The sequence below is a fragment of the Puntigrus tetrazona genome, chromosome 4, assembly GCF_018831695.1.
Source record: "Puntigrus tetrazona isolate hp1 chromosome 4, ASM1883169v1, whole genome shotgun sequence".
NCBI classification, from domain to species: domain Eukaryota; kingdom Metazoa; phylum Chordata; class Actinopteri; order Cypriniformes; family Cyprinidae; genus Puntigrus; species Puntigrus tetrazona.
In genome coordinates this window covers 25011340-25022176 of record NC_056702.1, presented here as the reverse complement: position 1 = coordinate 25022176, position 10837 = coordinate 25011340, and the positions used below count along the sequence as shown (strand labels likewise).

Below are 10837 nucleotides of genomic sequence, written 5' to 3'. Positions count from 1 at the left end.
AAGACTTCCTTAATTCAAAAGGGATGAAGATTGAACACTGCGATCCAGTCCAGCTGATCTCTGGTGTTGCCAAAGGAAAACCCTGAACATCTTTACTGTCAAAATGAAGTAAGTTCTGTTTGTTTTAACTGTTATTTATTGTTTATAAACCACAGATAATCTATTATGTTCTGTATTAATAAATGTATTTACCATCTCCCCATGCTGTTGTTAAAAGTACAAACGAGAGAGCCTACTTTGTCAGTTATATTATTGGGTATACTGTTTGTAAATTCACATTAGGGAGCCGTGAAACTTTATGTACTGTAATGTAACAGACAACCATTAGCAATGGTTAATTGTTTTCCATGCCTCTCTGTAACATTATGACTATGGTCACAACGATCATCACTGAGCACTCACACAGAAGCACATGGAAACGGTTGAATGTTTATTGATAGAAGTTGTTTGTTGATCCTAATATATTTGCACATAGACAGATCTGCTGATAGATCTGACTTTCAAATACTATCATGTGCTGCTTTCTGAGAGATCAGTGAAGAACATGAAGCAATGGTCATTGTGGCCAATCACAGTCATATCTGTTAAACGCATGTATATGATGGCCAATCAAGAGTGTTTAAGAATTGGCTCAACTGCGCTCATTTTCTGTACTGACTGGTACAAAAGTCTCTGTACTATCAACAACACTATCTTCACATTAGTTTATTGACTGGTCTGACTGAGTAGCTGGACACATTTGATTGGTTTCTCTCCAGACTCTTGTGCTGTAATGAAAATTTAGGTTATAGCCATTATGCTTATTGTACTATATATATATATATATATATATATATATATATATATATATATATATATATATATATATATATATATATATATGCACAAGTCAGAGAGTAATCTTTTCAAAAGTGAAAAAACACAGACAACAAAATTAATAAATGGATAAACATTTTGGGTAAAATATTATTTAGGTTACTAGTCATTTATCATAAGTATGTGAAAGGGAAACATTGAAAATGTTTCATGACATTCATAGAGTTTTCCTCCCCTACCAATGACAGGACTTGATTGCAGCTGGACAGGGAATCCCGAGCACCCCCTGTATTCTGATCATGGGTTTGTATTTTGTATATTATTATTTGTTTGCTATTGACAACAAATAAATCCTTAATTTCATTTGTTAAATGTGGATTTTAAAGGTTAAATTACATACAGATGACTTAAAGAAAAAAAGTCAAACTTAGTTTAAGTAGCCTTTTATATTTTTTATTTTAAATATCTGTTTGCTATTTGTTTAAGGTGATGGACGATTTAAGATTTCTGTGGATCAGGAAATTATCAACGACCACATCCTCTCTCCCATTGTGGCCCTAAGCTACACATTCTCTTTGTTTTATGTTTTGAATGTCAAATACACGAAAGAGATGGCACTTTCTCTCGAATTTATTCAGAGGTAAGCCATGCATGCAATGTTGAGAATAGAGAAAGGGTAACAAACTTAGCACCTGGAGGGCTGCAGCGCCCTGCAGAGTTTTATTCCAACCCTGCTTCAGCATACATGCCATGTTGTTTTCAAATAGGCCTGAAGGACTTGATTGGTTGGATCAGTGAGCTCCGGCCCTTCAGGAGCTGAGTTTGACACCCCTGTTATAGCGTATGCTGTTGTATTGTGAAAGATATTGAATCTTGCTCCAGGGTTAAATCTTAATCATTAAGCATGGCAATTGACCATTTAATCCGTGCTCAAACATTGTCATGTTTCACCCAAAAGTTAGATGTTTGTCATTCAACGTTGTTCCAATCCAGTACTGCAAAAGATATTTTGATGGTGTGTTTTGATATTTGAAAGTGTCTTTCCTTTGCATGCAACTGTTTGGTTACACACATTCTTCAATATACATTTTCAAAAGAAGAACAAAACTCTTTTTTTATGTCCTCACAATGCAAAAAGCATTCAAAACACCTACAGAGAGCATGAAGTCTAGTGCACTGTTTTTGCTCTTTCGACAACAAAAATTCCAAACCCAGCCACAGCACTGTTTTTCTGTTCTGAATGAATCAGCCGTTTAATCACTTCAATCACTATGAATCGCTTATTAAAGGAGACTTACTGCCACCTACTACCTATTTCACATTTACAGTACCTTTTTATTTAAATCATTTTAAATGTCAGATTACAATGTTATTAGTATCGCATGTATGTGTTGTAAAATTAGGCCTTTGTAAATTGAAATTAAAAATATGCAGATTTATGTACTTTATATACTTTAAATGTATGCATCGTTTTTATGTAAAATGTCTTACATTAGGTTAATTAAGATTCTATAGGGTTGTATCAAACGAAAAGATTTGTACTACAAAATTAGAACTGGACTAAATGTTTGTTGTTTACACCTGAATGTAATATTAGAATAATTTGAACATTTTGATGTGTACTTTATCCAATTGAACTTAATTGGGCAAAACATTTTTACTCAATTCTAAACCTTGTCTGCGTTTTACTTATGTCATTCATTTCTTTACCTGCAAAGTTAAATGAGTATTAATTTCTTTCAGAGTTTTGCTGAGATAAAGGAAAAAACATCAAATTCCTCCAAGACTGCTGAAATTCTTGTATGAGCTGAATGACTTTGAAAATCCATGGAAGGTGTAAGCTTTTACCAAACCTAGCTTGAACTGGATTGCTACTAGCACAAACTGGCACAGACAGATGGAACCCTGTGTCCTACCTCATGCACTTCTCTCTTAAATGCAAAGCATTTCAGAATGCTTGTAAATGTATAAAATTCATGTTGTGAACAATGTTGCATCGTTTTAATTCTGTCATTTAATCTTAAAAAATAGTAAAAGTACTTTTTAATAGTGTTCTATACTTTTGGTATATGAATTTTACTCATTTTAAAAACCTACAAGCCTGTTTTTATTCCATTTATTTAACAGTGGTTTTGACTGGTTCAACTATTACAATGTAAAAGTTTTTGACAGTGCAGCGGTAATACTGCATACATGCACTATTGTCTTTTGCTGTTCAAAGAAGGAAAGAAAACGCGTATACAAGTAATTTGTGCATGAGATTTTTTTTTAAAAACCTGCACAATTTTTTTAAATTTTTTTAGTTGGTTTTGCTTTTTTTGCTTGGTTTTTTACTTATGGGGCTTAACTTTTTGGCAGTACTACAATAATATTCAACACTCAAGTGCTGTTACAACGCAAGCATTTTCTGCAATGACGATACACATTGTTCTTTCTGCAGTTAACTTTTGTTTTGTGTGTGTGTATACGTGCATGTGATGATCTGCAGTCCTGTGTTTGTTTTCCTGTTGTTGTGTTTTTTTTTTTGTTTGTTTTTTTTTTTTTAATAGAGCTTAACTTTTTGAAGGTACCACACTAATATGGTGGTATTTTAATGTTGCTGACTTGCTTGTAGGAATGTTATTTGAATATTGTGTTTTTAAAATTATTGTATTGCAGTTTGATGCATGTATTGTCATATGTAACACAAAAGCTATTGATTACATTTAATGTTTATGTCACCAAGCCAGCAGAGGGAGCTCTTACCTCTGGGTGATCTGCGATCACTCCCTCTGCTGCTACTTCCTGTTAGAACACTATAAATGTTGTAGCAGGCCCCTCACCTGCAGGTTGCATTGTTCGCCTGTATTATTGTTAGATTGTTGTTTCCCGAGTTTCTTTAGTCTTAGATTCCTTGGTTTTGACCCTGCCTGTCTTCTGTTGTTCTGATTGTTTGCTGCCTGACCTGACCTTTGCCTGTTTTTGGATTTTGTTATTGCCTTGCCTCTGATACTCCTGTTTGCCCTGATTGACGCCTGCCTGCTTTGACCATGCTTTCGTTTAATAAAAGCCTGCAATTGGATCCTGTTGGGAAAATCTTCGTTGTTTCCCTCCCAGGTTCAGGTCTGTCAATGATGAGATTTACTTTTAAATTTACTATCTTAATTAGTTTAATAAAGTCAGAATAATTGAGACTGAGCTCAGGATACAGAACAACAGCATTAAAGGCATGCAGGGCAGTCCTGTATGATCACACTACATTTCACACAATATTTATATCCTTGCGTCTTCCTCCCACTCAGTGTGTCCTTCACAGAACCAGGTGCAGTTGTTTCTTCTCGACCAGTAGATGGGCTCAGCAGTCTCCACATCTTGTTTCTGTAGATAAGACATTTTGCACAGCACATACACATAATATCAAGTAGAAAAACTCAGAGCCTTTATGAGGCCTGGGCACAGTGCTTCTATTGAGTAAAACCTGTAAAACATAAATCCTTTAAAGCGTAAATCCCACAATTCCCTCTCTTGATCTCTTTGAAAGAGATCACAACCTTTGCTCCACTTCTTCCTCACAGTGAATCACCTGGCATAGGTCAAATTCCCACAGGCCATTTTTTCCTTTTTCCCTTACCAGAGTTAGTTTTGCTCCTCCCCAACCCCCTATGACATTTCTTTTGTGTCTGCCTTGAGTCACTCCCTCTCTTGTTCCATTCCACAGTATCAACGTTATTATTATTACAACAATTCCCACCCCCCAACATATGACCACCTTGTTAATATTATCCCTCATGATTTAGCCCCAGAATTATTATCTGAACGTCACTGTTGCAAAATACCTTCTCTAAAATCTGCCTTACCTTGTTAAATTCCAATTGGTCGAGTCCACAACCTATTTTTGGGGCAGCTAATACCGGCACTTGGTCTTCCTGACACTTTTGTTTTAGTGCTTTTAGACTCTTTTCTAAGTTTTCATAGGTGGGCAGGTCCCTGCTCCACCACTTAGTTACCAAATGGTATATAACTTTTTCCCCGTGTATTGTCTTCACACAGTCTCCTGGCTCCGATATGGTTTTGTTCAATTGTTCCACACCGTATTTTTCTCTGATTTGTTTTGCTACTCCGGCCCCTAACCCGTAGTCTGCTCCAATACAATGTGTGATTGGAATGTGTTCTGGGATTTCTAGTAAATCCCCTTGCCTTAATAATACTTTAAAATTCTTATGTTTCAGTTGTGGTAGTTGGAGGCTGATTTCCTCAGTGTCTTGTTGTTTGTCTCCCTTCTCGGGTTGGCCTGTTGCTGTTTCCCCGTCTCCCGTCTCTTCTCCCTCTCTCTGACCTTCTCGAAGGTCAGCTCGAACTGTTGTCAGAGGCCTGCTAGGGGCAGAACAGAAACAGCAAGCAGACAGGTGAAACCATGTGTTACCCTTTCCAGCCAACTGCACGCAGTGCGAGGTTCGCGCAGTTATTTTCATGGGCTCTGACCACCTGGGGGCAGACCATTTTTGTTTCATGTGTTTCAGCCTCACCCACTGCTCGTCAGGTCCTCTTTTCGTGTCCAATTCCTGTTGCTCTATTTCAGGCCAAAACTTCTGTGGGGAAAATGTGTTAATAACAGCTCTTACTTTTTGTTGGTAGGCCTTAGGTGTATCAGTGTACCCATCCCCAGGCATTGGGGCCCAGGGGCCAGGAAATTGGCGTCCAGTGGATAATTCAAAAGGAGTAAATCCAGTGGTTCTGTTTCTTGAACATCTCACAGACATTAAGGCTATTGGTAATGCTTCTACCCAATTCAGAGAAGTGCTTGTACAGATTTTGGCTATTTTGTTTTTTAGGGTCTGGTTCAGTCGTTCAACTTTACCTTGGCTTTGAGGATGGTAGACTGCTCCATATGAGTGCTTCAATCCTAGAGCTGACTCTACTTGGTTCAGATGCTCATTTTTAAAGTGTGTACCATTGTCTGACCTTATGACTTTGGGGAACCCATGTGTAGGTATGTAGTGATTGATGAGGCATTTTATCACTGACATTGCATCCTCCCTGGCACATGAGTAAGCTTCGGGCCATCCTGTGAAACTGTCCACCATGACCAGTAAGTATCTCTTTTTGTGGACAGGATTTATCAAGTCTGTGAAGTCAATCACAGTCATGTACCCAGGGCCTCTATCCGTGGGGAAGTGGCCAGGCAACGGATGTGTGGTGGGCTTGACATTATATTCACTGCAGGTCTGACATTCAGCAATAGTGTTACTGATCATGTGTGGTAGAAATGGATGCCACCACCCCTTTATCCTTTTGGGTCATATCTTTTGAATTACTATGTGCTAGTGAGACAGCGACTCTAGCTGGCAACACAGGGCTTCCTTCTGGACCTCTCCACAGTCCCGAGGCTGTTTTTGTTCCCCCTTTTGGTAACCAGGTAGTTTGTTCTTCTGGGGAGGATGCAGCTTGCTCTCTAATTATGAACTCTTCTGTTAAGGCTGGGTCTAAATTCAACACCTCATCTTGTGCTCTGACCATCATCTGTAATGGCACGTAGCCAGCTGCCTGCTTTGCTGCTTTGTCTGAGGCTGCATTTCCTACAGATACAAAATCTGTGCCATTAGTGTGTGCTGAGCACTTTACTATGGCCACCTCCTTTGGTAGTACTATAGCTTCTAGCAGTTGAGAGGCTTCTTCTGCATGTTTGATTGGCTTCCCTGTTGATGTCACAAATCCCACTTTGGCCCACCCTTGCAGCTCAACTGTAGCTGCCCCTACTGAATAGGCAGAATCTGAATATATGTTCACCCTTTTACCACTTCCCTTTTGCAATGCTGATGTTAAAGCTAATAATTCAGCTCTTTGAGCTGATGGTTTAGTTGACAACTTCTGTTGGACTGTTACTGTCAGGTCATCTCCCCTCCCTACACTGGACACCACTGCATACCCAGCAGAAAGAGTACCCTGATAATTTCTGAAACAACATCCATCACAAAACAAGGTCACGTCTGGTGATGACAGTGGCCTGCTACTCATACCCTCCCTCATCTTGCTGTCTTTTTCTACCCTTTCCTCACACATGTGGGGCTCTCCATCCACCACTAATTCTGCCATATTTATGCCCTTGTGTTCATGTACAATGTTTGGTGCAGTCAATATTTTGATCAATTTGTTTTGCCTTTGTGCAGAGAATGTGAACGAGGAGGAGGTAATGAATGCTACCAGTGAGTGGTTTGATAGAATTATCAATTGGTGTCCCATTACCACATGATTGGTTTTTTCGATCATTTTAGCTACGCCAGCAGCAAATTGAGCACAAGGGGCTTGTTTCTGTTCAACCACGTCCAATGGAGCACTCACATAACTCAACACTCGTCGTTGTTGAAATTGTTTCTGGTAGAGCACATCACTCACAGTTTTGCCCGTGGTTGTCACATCTAAATGGAAAGGTTGGCCATAGTCTGGGGTTTGTAGAGTAGCAGCCTTTGCCATGTCGCCTTTTAGGGTAATGAAGGCCTGTTCAGCCTCTGTTGTCCAATTCAATTCACCCTTACTGTTTTTCATTCCAATTTCCTTCACTAAAGCTCTCAGAAAAGCTGTTATTTCAGTGTAATTCACAATATACTGTCTGCTGTAACCTATTAGGCCCAGAAAAGACAACATATCTTTCACATTTTTGGGTTTTGGGTGGTTTAGTATGGCTTGTTTGGTGTCATTTGTCATAGAGGTTCCCTGCCGACCCACTAATCGTCCTAGAAAAGTGACCTCTGGCCTGCAGACTTGCAACTTTTGTTTGCTTGCCTTCAACCCTACCTCAGCCAGAAGTGACAGCTCCCTCTCTGTGTCTGTCAGACAGGTGGCAGCAGATGTAGATGCAATGAGCAAATCATCCACATATTGAACCACAATTGTGTTGGTATCGACTGTCAGATTGTCCAGCAGCTTTCTTAGCTCTTGGTTGAAAATGCCAGGGCTCAAAATGAAGCCTTGTGGTAATCTGGTGTAAGTGTACTTCCGGCCGTTGTATGTGAAGGCAAACACGTCCCTACTCTGCTCTGCTAAAGGTATACAGAAAAATGCATTTGCCAGTTCTATACAGGAGAAGTGGGTGTGTTCTGGGGTCAATCTGGTTAAAATGGTGTAAGGATTTGGAGTGGGCAGTGGTGTAGTCAGAACCCTCTCATTTATTTTTCTCAGGTCATGGACCGTTCTATATTTCCCTGTGGAGTGTTTAATGACAGGCAGTATTGGGGTGTTCCACTCAGAGGTGGTCTCACACAGCACTCCCTTGTTCAATAGACTCTGAATGGTGGGGCAATACCAGTCATGGCCTCACAATTATTTCTATACTGTTTCTCCTTTACCACTGTTGTTTTGTCTATTTCAAAAGACACTGGCTGAATATCACAATAACCCACATCCTCACTTCCTGTTGACCATAACTTTTCTGGCAGGTTGGCTAGCATCTTTTAGTCTTTTTACCATGGGGCCTAAGGCCTTGGCTCCATGGTGTTTACTGATCATTAAGGAGATGTGTGGTACAGAGACAGTTTTCATTTCAAACCAGTCATATTGTTCCTCACTTAACCTTACTTCCACAGCTACCCCTTCCTTTCCAATGTCGATGACTGAGCCTTTCAGGTTGGTATGTTTTTGATCTACATATTGGCTAAACTCTGTTGCATAAACCTCATCATTGCTTTTGTCATAGTATAGAGTACAGTGTAATGGGTCAGAAACTGGCAGGAAGTGTCTCAACAGGTCTGGTCTCTGGTTTATCAGCTGCCTAAAGTTGGTTTGTTCTGGATGCAGCACTCTGACCCAATAAATGTCCACCCCCACTCTTCCTGCTGTAGTTAATACCCATTGACCAGCTGCAGGTACTAGACCACCCTTAATGGAGCAGTTTTGTGTTTTTCCATTTGGAAAAGTTAAAATGATGCCCTCTGGGCTACACAGAATTTTACCCCCAATTTTACTAACAGGTCTCGTCCGAGGAGAGCAGAGGGCACACTGGCAGAGCATAGGAAAGGGTGCATGACCTTTTGACCTGCTACTTCTACAGACAGAGGTTTGTATATTGGCCAGGCTACAATTTCCCCAGAGAACCCTTTGATTTCCTGTACTTCACAAGAGAGTGCGTCCTTTCTCAACCATTCCAGCCTGATGGTAGAGAAGGAGGTAGAATGATGGTAGAACAAGCCTGTACTTGGCTGTCTGTTGACCAGTACAGTTAGGTAGGGCTCAGCCTCAGCCCCCTTATTGGTTCTCTGTGGGTCTTGTCAATAATCCGCCTGGTCTGCCTGGCCCCAGACTGGGCTTTGTCTGGGCACCTGTTGGTTGGTAGACCACAGGACATTTGTGGGGACACCTCTTCCTCTTCCCCGAGGCCCTCCTCTAACAGGAGCCCGTCCCGTGCAGGAGGTTGTCCCCTCTATTCAGTGGGCAGTCTCTTTTCCAGTGATCACCTGCTCCGCACAGATAACACCCCTGCTCTCTCCTGGTCTCCCGTAATTCCCCTATAATTTTGGTTTTGCCACCCATGTCCAGAAGGTGGCCAGTCTGGCAGTGGGTCATATGGATAGTCACGTGGGCCCTGAGGCTGATAGTTTGCTGCCCTTGTGACACTTCCTGTCCCTTCATCCCCTGATTCATTACAGGCATTTGCAGAGCTCCTCTCTAGGCTTCTTTTTATTCTTTTCTTTTCTTTTTATCCCTTTCTTGTTTTTCCATGGCTTTGTCTACATAGTAAATGAAATACCTGGCCCATGTCTCTCCACTACCCCCACACATTTCTGGACTGTTTTCTACTTGTTGTTTTGCTTTTTCGGGAACTCCCTTCACTACTGCCTGCCTGTAAAACTCTTTACAGATGTCACTGCAATCTGGGTGCTGCCCTGTCCTTTCTTCCCATTCAGCTTCTGTCCTATGCAGATATGCTGATGCAGATTCTTCTGCTCCTATCTTAAATTTGATAGATTGATAAGTCATTTTTGGTGTTGGATAGAGGTTTGTAAGAGCCCTGCTTATTTGGGTAATTACTTTGGACAGTGGTTTCTCATTGGCCATGTCTTCTACTCTAGCTTCATCCTCTGGAGTAGTCATCTGGGTTCTGGTAAGCAGATGTCCCATTAGGGCCCTAAAGTCCCCAATTGCTAGTTCATTACCATGGGTTAATGTGGTGAGTTTATTTAACCATCTCATTCCTCCCTTAGTTAGATCTGGCAATTTCTGCAGTACTGCATTCATGTCTGCATTTCCCCATGGTCTATACTCTGGATTCTGGTGTCCTCCTATCCTGTACAGTGGATACTGGGTTGGGTATGTTGTTCTAACCCCCATGTCTTTCTTTAAATTTAAGGCTTGTAATAAGGTGGTTCCTGAGGCACCTCCTTCTCCTTTGTGGGGGCTGGTAGCTGTACCAGCCCTGGGTGGGGCCTGTGCCGCCTGTTTAGAACCCCAGTCTATGTCCAGCTCATATCCAGTGATTGTTACACTATCCTTTTCTTCACCCTGACCTTTAGCTAGGCTTAGCCCTTTCATTGAATCTTCCCTACATTCTTCTCTGATTTCCCTTTCCTTCTTTCGAGTTCTGTCCTCAGCATTCTGACATTTTCCTCCTCATGTATACTTTCTTCTCCATACAGACTACCTACTCTGCTTCCACATGCTGCCTCCTCCTTATGCACACCCGCTCTAATTCCTCTACTTCCTGAGTTCTCTGAAGTATGTCTCTGTCTTCAGCCTGTGCCAACACTTGTCTACACAATTTATCCCATACTTCCTTATAGGTAGTCATCAGTTTATATTTTACCCTAGTCCAATTACACTTCTCACAATTTGGATTATGACCAAACAGTCTGCACCATCAGGTTATTGGGGTGTTTGTATGTCTAACTTTTCTATGCTTCCCTATGGGTAATAATTGGCTTTTATTATATAATCTAACACCACCTACTTTCCCAGGATCAATGTCCTTAATACAGAAACCACTGTGTGTGTACTGCTTCTTTCACTCTTGTTTTATTTCTGTCATTCACTGTCCCAATCTCTTGGGCTCATG

At 40.9% G+C, this 10837-nt stretch overlaps 1 pseudogene; it reads right to left on the bottom strand.

Moving 5' to 3' along the window:
* Positions 1 to 4574: 4574 nt before the first annotated feature.
* On the bottom strand, positions 4575 to 10044 carry LOC122342350 (annotated as a pseudogene).
* Between the last annotated feature and the right edge of the window lie 793 nt (positions 10045 to 10837).